General features: G+C 41.8%; 1 long non-coding RNA gene across 1 annotated transcript; it reads right to left on the bottom strand.

The window, feature by feature from the left end:
• Positions 1–10778: 10778 nt before the first annotated feature.
• On the bottom strand, positions 10779–11486 carry LOC123175608 (uncharacterized). The gene is made up of 3 exons (XR_006488036.1): positions 11409–11486; positions 11270–11284; positions 10779–11178 (listed from the first exon to the last, which is right to left on the bottom strand). It is a non-coding gene; the product is annotated as an uncharacterized lncRNA (long non-coding RNA).
• Between the last annotated feature and the right edge of the window lie 2298 nt (positions 11487–13784).

The following is a 13784-nucleotide window of genomic DNA, read 5'->3' as shown; positions in this document are numbered from 1 at the left end:
AGTTTTAGAACCAGTTCGGCGTATTTTTCAAGTTCAGGCACTAAACTGAACATCCATGGCAAGTTGAAGCACCACGGTTGTATTTACCTCTTTTCCTGATCCAGAGGTCAGCGCATGAGAAATCAATCTCAAGCAAGCGGCACGAAAACAAAATCAATCGGCGCGCCCGGGGCAACACGATATGCCATACGAGCTGCGGAGTTGAGCGATCGGTGCTGGAGGGCAGAGCAGCGTGCGGCGGAGAAGTGTATTCGGCTGAAGGCGGCACCGCCACTCTTCCGGGATTTTTTTCTTCTGGTAGCTGAATGATCGGGACGGTAGCCACCAGAGGTTGAAAAAAAATTACCCTTGAGGAAATGACTAAACAGCCCTCGACCATGGACGGCCAGATATGCTTGGTACTCCGGTGTATGGTTTTGGAGTACCAGGGTACTGTAAAAGAGCTCTGATGCATTCATTTGTGAAGGAAATTCCATGGATGGGTGGATTTCATCTGGCAGTTCCTTCTCTTCTTTTGATTTTTGAAATCGAGGCTTTCGACGGCCTGCTGGTTGATATGTAGAAGATGATAAATGGACACTGTGGTCCTGCTGGTATATTGTTGTTGCTGCTACTGTGATCAATTCATGGGCTTATGTTTTAGTAGTTTCTAAGAGGCATTACTGCAAGCGTATCGTTGCTCAGTGACAAGTTTAGAATGACTTTGTCAGTCAAGTCTGATCTGTAGTACTTTACACACATCTGAAACAAAAATGTATTTTGCACTCATGGCCTAAATAATGTAAATGGAAGGGAACAGTTTGGTCTTCCTTTCTGTGTACATTTCTTGGCCATCCTATGTACAAATGCTATACCAAGAAGCCATTTCACTAATCTAATCCTACTGGTACTGGGTGGATGTATATTGACACACACACCTAATCAAACCCTGAGAACAGACGCTGCATTAACCACCACACGTCAGTCACTAGCACTAGCAGCACAACAATCAGTACAGTTACTAAGCTCCCACGAATTGGAGCGTTCTGGTTAATCGTGGTTGGGGGTCCACCTGTCATCTGGTTTTTCAGTCAGTTATTGGCTAGGTTGGCGCTCGGTGACCCCAAAGACCGTGTCCACCCTCCTGAGTCCTGTCATCCCATCTCTCTTCTCCTTCTCCTTCCGGACGCCAATCTAGGATTTGTGACCGCCGTCAGCCTAGCTCCGGCCGGCACGGCAGATATTGTCTACGGCTTTTCCTTGGCCGTTGTCAACCCCGCCGACATCCATCACACAATCTGAGGTTGCTCGCCGCCTACCCCTTCATCCATAGGTTTTTGGCTACCTAGAGGTTCCCCTATTCACCATCCACTCCGCTGCTCCGACTCCCACTGGCCTGTCCCCCTTCATGTACGCGACACTGAAGATGGCCGACTAGAATAGTGGCAGGACAGGCAGCCCCGTCCCTATCTTCCCCCATGACCCTGCTGCCAAGGATAGCTTCCCACGCCACATGTCCTTCGGCTCCGCTTTAGGGGCTGGGGCTCATCCTTTACTGAGGGCGGGGGACCTGAACAAGCCGTCAAAGTTGGCACTTGAGTTTGAGACAGCGGCCGAGACCCTGGTGCTCGGAAAGAATCATATCTTGGATAGGACCGGGGGGCGTGGGGCATTATTCCTACACTTGGGCAATGCTGCCACCTCACCGCGCCCAGACAAAGACAGAGATTCCCTAAAACTAGCCTAGACCAAGACACCTATGTCGTTGTACGCCAAATCCGTGTTACAGGTCATCGTGAGGCTCAAGAGCCCTAATGAAACGATGCTAATGAGACCAACGAGTTGCTAAAATTTAATGTTTGTCTTTTTCCCCAGTCTTGGGGACTACAATACTAGTTCATATAAACTTCATTTGTATATCTGTTGTGTACATCCTCAATTGCAAAGACCAGAGACTATTGTGCGGCTGTATTTGCTTGATACAGCCATGATGCTCAAATCAAAATGCTGCTAATCTCTTTTCTCCATTATTATTTGCATATAAAATAATGTTAAGCTAGGTACGTGCAAAATTTCCTATGAAAAATTAATGCATGTCCATAAACTTAGGCACGGCATTTTTGTTTAGGGCTCATAGGCAACAACAAAACACATTCAGGGAATTAACTCCTATTAATTAATGCCTTCCCGCATATGGAAAAGAAAACTCCTATTAATATCTTCTAGCTAGCTGGTCGAAATATATTGCTTTCTGTTGTATATGAAGGCCCAAAGCACGCAGTTACCTACCGGTGGCTCCCATTGATGCACATGAAAAAAGGAGAGAAGTGTGGAACCTCTTCTGTTTGATGGGAATGAGAGGGATCAGAAACTATATTGGCTCATTGCGTCCATCTGGACGAAGGATGGGTGTCCTTTTTGCAGAGTGTTCCGCCACAGAATTTGCCAAGTCAGATCAGGCTTGAATTTATTTGCTACAATTAGCTGCATATCTGTTAACTTCTGTAGATTCCCATGAAAAATACGCGATGCAGAAAATTGCCTCGCGCCCCGTCATGTTCTGTTGGTGAGGCATGGCATCAAATACCGTTTGTTGCACCCAAAGCATCAATTGCTCAAAAGGTGTAGGCTACACGCACGAGAACCTTCTGCAAGGACAATGTCACATGAACATATGTGTCTGGTACTTGAAGTAAGCTAGGTACTAGCTCTGGACATTATGGGTTTCCAATTGTCCAGATCTCACATCAATGTATGAAATATCTAAGCCAAACTCTTTCTGAAATCACAAAAATAAATTAAAAAAGTATTTTGGCAAAACAACTAAGAACTGTCAACTCAAATTATTTCAAGGTCGCGTTCATGGATAGTTTTGCGGTAATGGACAATGCACGTAGGAATACCCAATAAGGTAAAGTGTCAATGACGTCTAATACTTTGACACGGCTACTCCACAGCGTTCGGGAAGAGTATGTCCGAACATGGATTTGGCGATCTAGTGGTCGACCCAAGTATTAACTTCCGTGTAACTCAAGCCCTTCGTGTTGTTTTAGACAATTGCCACTGGGAAAGGTGAACTGGCTCCTGGGTGCATGCCGTCAATGGACAAACAGTAATAAACTTAAAAACACGTAACAATTTGAGTTTTATATGTGCTCGTCACAAGTTTTCAATGGAACTTCTGGTGCCATAGGGAATATACAATTTTTTCTGAGGAAACAACTTTTGTATGAGCTAGACTTCTTTTACATAGGGTGTGAAACTCATTTTTTGATGAAAATTTGCAAGGGCTCGAACATTTATAATTTTATATATGTAATGTGAAGAAAATAGGACTTGAAGCATTTATATATGAAACCTTCATTGGTCATGATGGCTGCAAAGATATTGTATGGTGTTTGATAAGAAATAAATTTCTTTCCCCTTACATGCCTGGCCTTTGCTTCAGCTGCTGGAGGGAAGGGAGACGGCTAAGACAGTATATGCACATATGTAGAATCACCAGCGAATTTCTTCACTTTAGTGTTCGTCCCCTTATTTTTTTTCTTTGTTTTTTCTCGGTCTTTGGGACTACTGTACAGGTACACAAGCTTGCCTGTACATTATAAACTCATTTTGTATATTGGTTGTGTGCATCCTTAATTGTAGAGCCATGCAAAAAAAATCCTTAATTGTAGAGCTCGGAGAACTGAACTACTGCACGGTTGTATTGGCTTGGTATGATCATAAATTCAGTAAAGCCTCCGATATAAATGAAATAATTAAACCTGCGGTAAGGGTGCTTTAATAAACCACTGCTGTTTGCGCCTAAAACATCTTTCTTCTTTTATTGTTTGCATGTAGGAAAAAGTAGTATAAAGAAGGTAGGTGCGAAATTCCCCACAAAAATACGTACGTGCAAAATTAATATTTGTCCATAAACTTAGGTGTGACATGTTTTTTTTACTGATATCGTATACAAGAACAAAATGCATTCAGGGAAGTAACTCTCCCCGTGAAACCCCTATTAATGTCTTCTGGCTAGTAAATAGAAATAAGTGTTTTCCGCCGCACCCCCAACGCTCAAAACACCCAGTTAGTTACTCCCTCCGTCCCATAATGTAAGACGTTTTTTCACACTACACTAGAGTCAAAAAACATCTTACATTATGGGATGGAGGGAGTAGTAGTTACCAGTGACTCTCGTAGAGGCACCTGAGGACAACAGAGAGAGAAGTGAAGTGTGTGGATCGTTGTTCGTGGGAAGGAGAGGGGTCAGAAACTAGATGGGTTCTTCTTGTTCATCTGGACGATACAACTTGGAGTGTTGCAGATCAAACCGGCACATATCTTCATGTGAAGGATACAATTCTTGAGTACAAGACAATTCAGGCTTGGAAAATCTTCTGGTTCTGTTACGAGCAGACAAGACAGCTTGCTGTTACATGAACATGGGTGTATGATATACCAAGAGGATTGGTCACTAGCTCTGGGCATCTTGGGTTTTCTATTCAAATTTGACATCAATGTAGTACAGAAAAGCTGAGCCAAACAATTTCTGAAATCACACAAATTTAAATAAATCAAATTGCGCTTTGGCAAGTACAATGTTGGACTCAACTCAATCATTTTCAAGCTGTGGTACTGGATAGTTTTGAGGTAATGGATGGTGAAGTAAGCATACATAAATATCAAGCACCATTCATAACTGATATATAACTCCTATAGCTAGTGTCAATGTTACTCCAGCTGTTTACATAACTACAAAAGAAGCCACAACAGCTAGTAACCAAAACCTTGAAACTTGCAGGTAAGGGATAGATTGCCAAGTTTGCTGTTTCGGGCAGACAACAAGCCATACAAAACCAACTCTTAGGAGGGCATCAATAACACGATGAGCACAATAGATGGTAAATGACACCTCTTACAATATTACACCTAACTGATACATTGCCAAGTTCTCAGTTTCAGGTAGACAACAAGCCATACAAGACCACGACGTAGGATGGCATCAGTAACCCTTGTCCACAATAGTCACAGGACTGACCAAAGGGATCAATCACAGACAAAATGTGAAGATTGTTTCTACAAGCAAACCTGTCACAATGATAATCAACTATGACCCAAATCTAGCATTTGGAGAAGCCCTACTGTCAAACTGTAGCCGTATGTGTTGTTGCCTCAAGTCCACATTATATGTGCATAAATGGACAACAAATCTCAAACTGCAGTACTTTAGCATTGAGAACAAAGAATTTGGCCAAGTTAACCAGCCTCTCGCCCAAGATGGGCACACTTCAACAGTACTTCCTTGAGAGTGTGACAACATTCAATAGGACCTTGGGGGTTAAGAAGATAGCGACTTCTCATAGTCCATTGAAGAGATGATGGAAAATAGTGGCAAAAATTTACTGAAGTTACGCATTAGAAAGAGTAACTTCCACCCTGTTGGGAATATTGATTATTAGGAAAGACGAGATAGACTAGGATTTGTTCCTGCCTTGTCTTGTACTCCAAGTTGGTCATTGTACTCCTATATATATGCCCATGAGACTCAAGCAATACAATCAACTATTCTATCAATCCTCTCTCTCCTTTCTAACATGGTTTTACGGTACATCAAGTCAATACTACAACAAATTGTCAGTGTTTGGATGGCTCGGATGAGGCAGTACTAAATTTTCAGTAGTATATATCACGTAGAGCTTTGGACATTTTTCTGTGTTTGGATGGCTCAGATGTGGCAATAGTACAACAAATTTTCAGTACTATATATTTTGTAGTCGGGGGCCTTTTCGATAGGTCACTGTTTATCAAAACCATGGGCAGGTTCCCGAAATACGAGTGGAGGGCATAACTAGAATTCCACGTGTTCATTCCTCATTCCCATGCCAAGAAGCAAAACCTAGCATGCTAGCAAAACAGAACCAATAGCATCTAATTTACCACATCATCACATGCCCACAGATATAAGGCCTGCCGTACTACCCACAAATCTACTCCTACCACATGCTCACAAAATTGAAGGTAAATCGAGTAGAGAGTGATTGAACTTACAACCATCAATGGAGCAAGGAGGAGGCGCGGAAAAACTCGGGGAAGAGGAGGAAGAAGGATTGCCGCCACCGACCGGAGAAGATGTGCCGCTTACCTGCTCATTTGTGAAGAATCTGCCCGGGACAAGGAGCTCGAAGGGGAGGAAATGGTGATGGGCGTTCTGGCGGTGAGCGGAAGGAGGATAAATAGGTCGACTGTTTCGGAGGGAGGTGAGCCAATTCCTCTCGCCGTTTTCCTGGGAGACGCACGCGAGCTCGCGCCATATTGCTGCATGCATGAGCTCGGTGCCGCGTTCCCCTCCCTTGCATGTTGAGAGTCTGGCTGAGAGGAAACAGCTGATTCGGCGTTCATAGTGGGCCTGGTTGGGAGGTGCTTTAAATTCCGTGTGGGCCAAAATTTTGATACAGGACAGCCACCCAAACAATCCAAAGTCGCATCCCCAAGGCCTGTATGACTAGTATGCACGCAACCAAACAGGTCCTAGGCGGCACCATACATGCTTGCATAAGTATGGGATCAAAACGTTCAACTACTTTTACTTTCCATACCCAGAACCTTGTGTAAAGACTATTGACACATTTGGTCTGGGGAATCGTCAAGTCTTCTAATTCCTTCGCTTTCTGAAATGACATCTGGCATTTGGTAAGACAATCACGTATTCCATAACGTCGTCTTCTGATAATATGGGTTTACAAAACTGAAAACGTCTGGTCGAAGCTTATTAGAAAACCGGAAGTCAGACGCTCGGACCAAACGAATCACGTATTCGGTAGGGAAAAATGGGTTGCGGAGCTTCCCAACACCAGAACCCAACACGTTATGTGAGCACGAACCAAATGGGTTGTATGTGTTGTTTTATCATTCTGTCGAATAGTGGAAGCGGGGATTAGGATATTATAATAGAAAGAAGTCACGCATTTGATCTAACCTATTGCTTGTGCGTACATAGATAACATGACACTGATTGTGAATACCATGACTTACTTAAACAGACTTCGGCATGTCTTGCCTGCAATCACCACCAAAGGTAATGCTACATGAACCTAGCTACTGTAAAGTTAATTATATCATCCAAAAGGTAGCATTTGTATGGTAATAAAAGACTAGTAGGGTCGTGCCACTGTACATTCAGGGTAAAGAAAATCTTAATTCTACTAACAACCGAGAAATTTTGATACATCTTGAATAGTAGATAGAAAAGAAATCTAGCTTTTAATTAATGTCTTACAAAAAAGTTTAATTAATGTCTTACAAAATTTTGATAACAGAAGTACTCAGAATCTCATGATATAAGAGGTAGCCTTGCTTACTTCCCCATACCACTTCCAGTATCCATATATGCATGAGACTGCAACTAGTAGAAATTGAAGTTAGAAAGAAGATAACTAGAGTTTAGAGTCTCGCTGATAGGACTGAGAGACATCAGAAATACATGCCGAATGTGTAGGATGTGTATGATCAGATAATACCTAAAGAACTTTAGCACTTCGTCCAGATGGTGTACCACCTATTACCCAACCAACTCACAAGAACATATTAGCATTACAAGCCAACTCTTCTTATCCACCGTGACTTTTCTCGTTTGCCTCCACAACCTTCCTCTTTCTTTTGGCAAAATAACCCAACTCAGCTTCAGTCTTACTAATCTCAGCACCTCCCATGGACTCTCTGTAGGATGTATAGCATTAGATAAAAATGATTCTGCATCATGGCTTTCTTCGTGATCATGCGCATACGAGTCTATGCGTCAGACTTTGTTAAAGAAGCTGAGGGTGTAAAGAATCTGAGACAAGAGTTTGTGCTTCCTTTTTTAGGATTAGCAAAGACCTATAAGAAGATTTGAGATTTTGATGAATATGGTTTGCTTTCTGGCTCGAGTTTTATTTTAATTTCCTCTGTTCAATAAAGTTATATCGTTGCATTTCAATTTGCAATAAATTGCAGAAGCCACAAGAGTTGTTGTTATTTTTTTATTTCACGTACATAACAACAACTCTATATTGAGGCAATCTTTACCCAAACTGAGTCTGCTAGCATTTGACACAAAAACTGACATGTAGATGTAGGTCCACAAATCAGGTTTGACATGGCATTGACTTGCCACATAGGACAAAGAAATAACAATTTGATTTTTAATTTCCTCTGTTCAATAAAAATATATCGTTGCATTTCAATTTGCAATAAACTGCAGAAGCCACAAGAGTTGTTATTGTTTTGTTTCACGTACATAACAACAACTCTATATTGAGGCAATCTTTACCCAAACTGGGTCTGCTAGCATTTGAGGCAAAAACTGACATGTAGATGTAGGTCCATAAATCAGGTTTGACATGGCATTGACTTATTGCCACATAGGACGTGATGTGGCCTCGTGCAATTTTTGTGTTGTGGCAGGTCAACCCCTTCGAATGTGCGCGCTAGGCATTTGTCATGCATGGCAAGTCCGAGTCACTTTAGATCTAATTGATATGCATAACATAACATATCTAACATATCACACAGACATGTGTCATGCGTGGCATGTTTGAGTCATGTTGGATCCAACTGATAAGGGCAACAGGTCAGATCTAGCATCACACAACTAACTGCTAAAGGTGTAGGTTCGAGTGAATACCCGATCATGTTATGTGATTTAGAAAATCTTATGGTTATTTATTACACCGAGCGTTAAGACTAGGGTTCCCTGCAACGTTTACTCTTCCATACTGAATTATACTTACTAAATTTTCTTAATTGATTCTGTTGATTCTGAACATTCAATTTCGGAAATTATAATCCTTCCTAGAGTATCCATCTCATAGTGTTATTACTGGGGCCATGATATCGAGAGAACGTATCCCGTGCACCAGACGGACTGGTGCACCAGGTGCTCCGTTCGTACATCAGCCCTTGGATTAAAAACAGGGGGATAGGATGCGGTGCAAAGGGACCTACTGGTACACTTTGCAAAACAGACCTTCAAGTATAGCTAAATAGAGCGAACTGACCTCCTGTTCTGAGTTCGTCGATCCCCCCTTCCATCTGGTGTGCCAATGCCTCGAGATAGGGTAAAGAGAAATCGGGCGACCTGCATCTCTCTCTCCATGTCCTTCCCCTCCCTCCCTCTCCCGGCTTCCGGCGTTGAAGCACCACGAGCCCAGGATCCAAATCATGTGGTCCACCGGCGGCTCGCCACGATTGTGTCTACCTAGCGACGAGGTGGTGTAGCTCCGAGGATATTGGCGATGCGGCTAATTAGGAGCCAGCCACCATCATTTTACTGCTAAAGGATCCGCGGTAGGAGCTCCAAATTTGGTTCTTCTATTATGCACATACAGTCTATTTTTCCAATCCCTTCAGTTTCCCCAATTTGTTTGAAACCAATGGCATCTCGATTGAATAGTATGAGCACTAAATCTATTATCTGAAATCAAGTTCACTGCAGTCCGTATGAAACAATTTCAGAAGATGTAGTAAAAACTAGTAATGCTGGCCGTGTGTGAAACCCGAAGAACTAAGAAGGCTGAAGAAGCAAGATTCAGTAGATCAATGATATGATTGTAGGGTACAGAGTAGAGACACAAGGACCAAATAACGGGGAAGGGACGGAACAGAATGTGCATACCACAACTTTCACCAACAAAATCTTCATATTCAAAGATAACATGCAGGGCCTTTACCATGGAATCAATGTGCGACATCCAGTTTTAATGGAAAATTCTTACCACAAATTATAGCCGAGAGTGGAGAAAATAGATGAGGGGATGTGCTCTTTCTGTTCTGATTTGCATATAGTTTTCATGTGCGCTTGATAATTTTATAAGTAAGGTTTGTACATGAAGGGACTTGATGTGCGTGTGATAAAATGATTACCTGGGAGCCTGCATACATGGCAAGAGTAGGTTAATTACTAGTTGTTCATGTGTTGTTCTTGGACATGAACTACTAATGTATTGTGATCTTGTTATCCACTTTAATTTGTCGTTTACAATGTTCCTCAATTTGTCTTTCCGCAATCACATTGTTGCTTTTCTCTGACGTAAAAATCTGGATGTGTGCTGCTTTGTTGTAGGTTACTCCAGTTCTGCCGAATCCTATCATAATTACCCAGCAAGAAATATGGTTGATGTAGTATGTCTCATTTTCAAACATATTTGTAGCTGGATGGCAGTCCAGCAGTAGTGAATTGATGAAAATCTTGACATGACCCATGCCTGAAGTTCGAGAAATATCTATGGCTGACTTTGTATATGATGGACTGAAATAGGATATGTAATATTTAAGTTGTATCAAAATCTTTATTGCTTTTCAAGTAGCAGTATTACTCTGCTGTAGATTGTATACGAAGGCATGTCTCATCATCTTTTATACACTGGCCTGACTGGCCTTTTTTCTTTTAAACTGTGCATAACACCTAAGAAAATTGAAAAGATGTGTTCTTGTATCAGCTTATGTAGTTGTTGCATGATTGCTCATTGCTGAATTTGGCAAAGAAAAAAAAGCAAAATTTTCATATAATTTAGTTTTCATACTATTGGAAAAGCTCAACAGATCACTAAGTATCAAAGAAGCAACTTTGTTATGGCAGAGATGACATTTTCTTACTTCCACACCTATTTTACCTGAGAATACAGGATATGGCATCACTGAAGTGATGAAACTTCTCACATGACCCAAAACTCAATGGACTGATGAAACTTCTCACATGACCCAAAACTCAATGGACTGACAATATAATGTGTAATGCTGGAAATGTATGAATATCTCTACAGTTAGGACACAAATTCTTGAGCTCCATAATACCAAATCTTTACATATGGGAACATCATAAGCATTTCATAAAGTGCACAAGCACTGCCCATCTAAACTACAAAAGCCCCATATTACATGATTTATCTCTGGAAAATCCTTCTTTTAAGATCGACCTCAGGAAAGATTATGCCTCAGACGATATGTTCTCTGATCGAATAATATCGCCCAACTTGAATCCTAGATGGATAAAGGAGTAATCTTCATCTTGCGGGTGCACTGACACCCAACTGATAGCTGCCTTCCCTCTTCATTCCACAAAGATAGGATTTGGCAGTCTGTTTCAACAAGCACCTTAGTCGTGAATGAAATACTTACATAATTTCTCATGGCTCAGTCTATTTTCTCACTGATGATGTCTTGGGGGTCCACAACCTTACAACAAGAGGCAATGAAATTAAATGAGTTCATTCATGTCAGCTTGGGAGGATCACTTCAGTAATTAATACATCAGTGCCCGAGGTACCTTGCCGATGTACTTCTGACCAAATAATCATTGGTTCATTGTTGTAAACCAAGTGTAATCCACATGCAAGACAACATGAGAACTTTCGGAAAAAAAATCTTCATGATTTTTTCACAGAGCAGTTGTACTAATATTTTACCTTGATTCAAATGAATGGAAGTTTGGGCTCTACTCCAGTGGTTGTTGGTTGACTGCTCTTCTTAGTCAGAATCCTTGCTTGAAATTGAGGATAACCAGTTTTTATTTTAACAAAGGATTTTTACCAGACTGAAGAAACCGGCAAAGATATTATTGAACCATTCACACCAAGGCCACATGCTTGCAGGAAACGGGACAACATCTGAAATTCTAAACAGAAAACCTGAAACTCACAATTTTGTTGAAATGAAAATAGAGGCAAGATCATGAGGGTCGACATCTGCTACATCTTTCAATGAGAGAACTCTGAAACTCACAGTTTTTATTTTAACAAAGGAAGTTTGTTTGGCCTATCATGGTTTCCCTGTTTAAGGAGTATATAAGGAATGAGAGAACTCTGAAAACCAAAAATACGCCATGTTTATCATAAAAAGAAGATAAAACTTAACCCCGATTTCTAACAAAATAACATGCTTTGTTTTGCTTCATCATCAATGAGGGAGGTTTCCAGGGACTGCCTGCAAACAATAGGTTTTTTTTTCCTTGAAAAAATGATTTGAAAAGGAAATCCCATGTTATTATCTGGGGTAAATAAGGCTATTCATGAACACAATCAGGCCCGAAGCTCCCATATACTCCTACAGGTAAGGATTCCTCTGAGTAGGAAACAAATCGTCGATTCCACTGTAATCTTTAAGACTACAAATATTATAAGCCTTTTTTCACTTCTCCTACAGCATAAAAAGTAGTGCTACTCACAATCCAAATAGCGAAGCACTTCCGTCAAATCGTAGCCCGCAACGGCGACGCCGGCGGCGATGCCAAATCAAAAGCATGTACCATCGGCAGTGCCAAGTCCTAACCAGCACCGTCGTGTAGAGGAATAGCTGATGTGAAAGAGGTGGAGGGAAGGGGGAAGTGGGATCGCACCGAAGGTGGTTGCCGCCATCGAGTTTGGAGTTGTGCGGAAGAGATCTCGCAGCACCATGGATCACAGCTCGACGACTTGTGGTACAGAAAAACGAATCCCACGGAGAGAGGAACAGGAGATGGGGAAGAGACAGTATGTTTGTTGAGGACCACTTACGCATTTCAATGATTCTGCAAGGTCCAAGACATAAAATGTATCAATAGCCCTGATTGTGATAAATCGCTTCCATCTATTCTCTATCCACTGGACCAGAATCTATCGGTGCATCCGTTGCACTAGTTCAACCGGTGCACGGGATACATTCTCATGATATCGATACACCATTAGGTCTCAGATCTTGGTTGGGATGGGTTCACTCTTGAAAGAACATGCGGTGCCCCCATGTTTGGTTTTGGTAATTGATGACAATCTCTATGGATTAATGGTTGCCTTGAGTTATATTTGAAGGATTTGTCCATAGGCATTTCTTGAAGTTCATGTGTTGGTTTCAAGAAGTTTATGTGGTGATCAAGGTGTTATTAAGGAATTATCTAAAGATTGGTCGTGTGAGAGTTGAGCTTATTGCAAGCATATCTTGGAGAAGAAGATTGTGTGATCATGTATATCTTCAAGACATCATCCAAAAGAAGAGAGTTGAAAAGATTCAAGGTTGATCAAGACTAAGTCAAGAGTGAATCAACTTGATCAACTCACAAAGCGTAGAAGATGTACAGAGAGTGATCAAGCAATCCCATGGTGTGGTAAGCATTGTCAATTACGCTTTGTGTACTAACCCATGATCTTCGTGAGAGTTCTTTGTGGGGTTAGGTTGCGGTGTGCAAGTTCAAGTGAAGCATCATGAAAGAGATCAAATGCTTGAAGCTTGCCGTCCATTGTGGTGACAATGGATTTGTGAAGATGTTGCGGTGTGCAAGTTCAAGTGAAGCATCATGAAGAGATCAAATGCTTGAAGCTTGCCGTCCATTATGGTGACAATGGACTTGTGAAGATGTGCGGAAGAGTGGATCACCCATAATGGAGTATGGGGGAGCAATCAACTAGTCTTCATCGAGCCAACGCAACCAAGAAAGGTGGTCCAACTTGAGGGAGTCAAGATCGTCATCATCTAGCTCAAGTGGACCATGTGCAAGGCAAAGGTTTGCCCTTGGTAGGTTTTCTATTTTACCGGTCTCGTGATGGTAGTTGGGAGACCGGGTTATAGGATCGATTACCGTACTATCAAGGGGGGATCTCGATGAGTAGCTTGATCGTATCATTCGTAGAGAGCTCAAACCATTGCATCCTTGCATCATCTTTCTTGGTTCTTGTTTGGTTCTTCTCTTTGTGAGTTTTGGAGCCTATGGTCATCTTGATGACAAGCTCGAGTTCATCGAAAACGGAGTTCACTCGCATCTTCTATGATGTTTTCGATGTTGGAAGGTTATGCCGGTTCTTCTCGGTTGGAGG

The sequence above is a fragment of the Triticum aestivum genome, unplaced genomic scaffold (genome assembly GCF_018294505.1).
Source record: "Triticum aestivum cultivar Chinese Spring unplaced genomic scaffold, IWGSC CS RefSeq v2.1 scaffold189943, whole genome shotgun sequence".
In the NCBI taxonomy this organism is placed as follows: domain Eukaryota; kingdom Viridiplantae; phylum Streptophyta; class Magnoliopsida; order Poales; family Poaceae; genus Triticum; species Triticum aestivum.
This window is presented reverse-complemented; position numbering and strand designations above follow the sequence as displayed.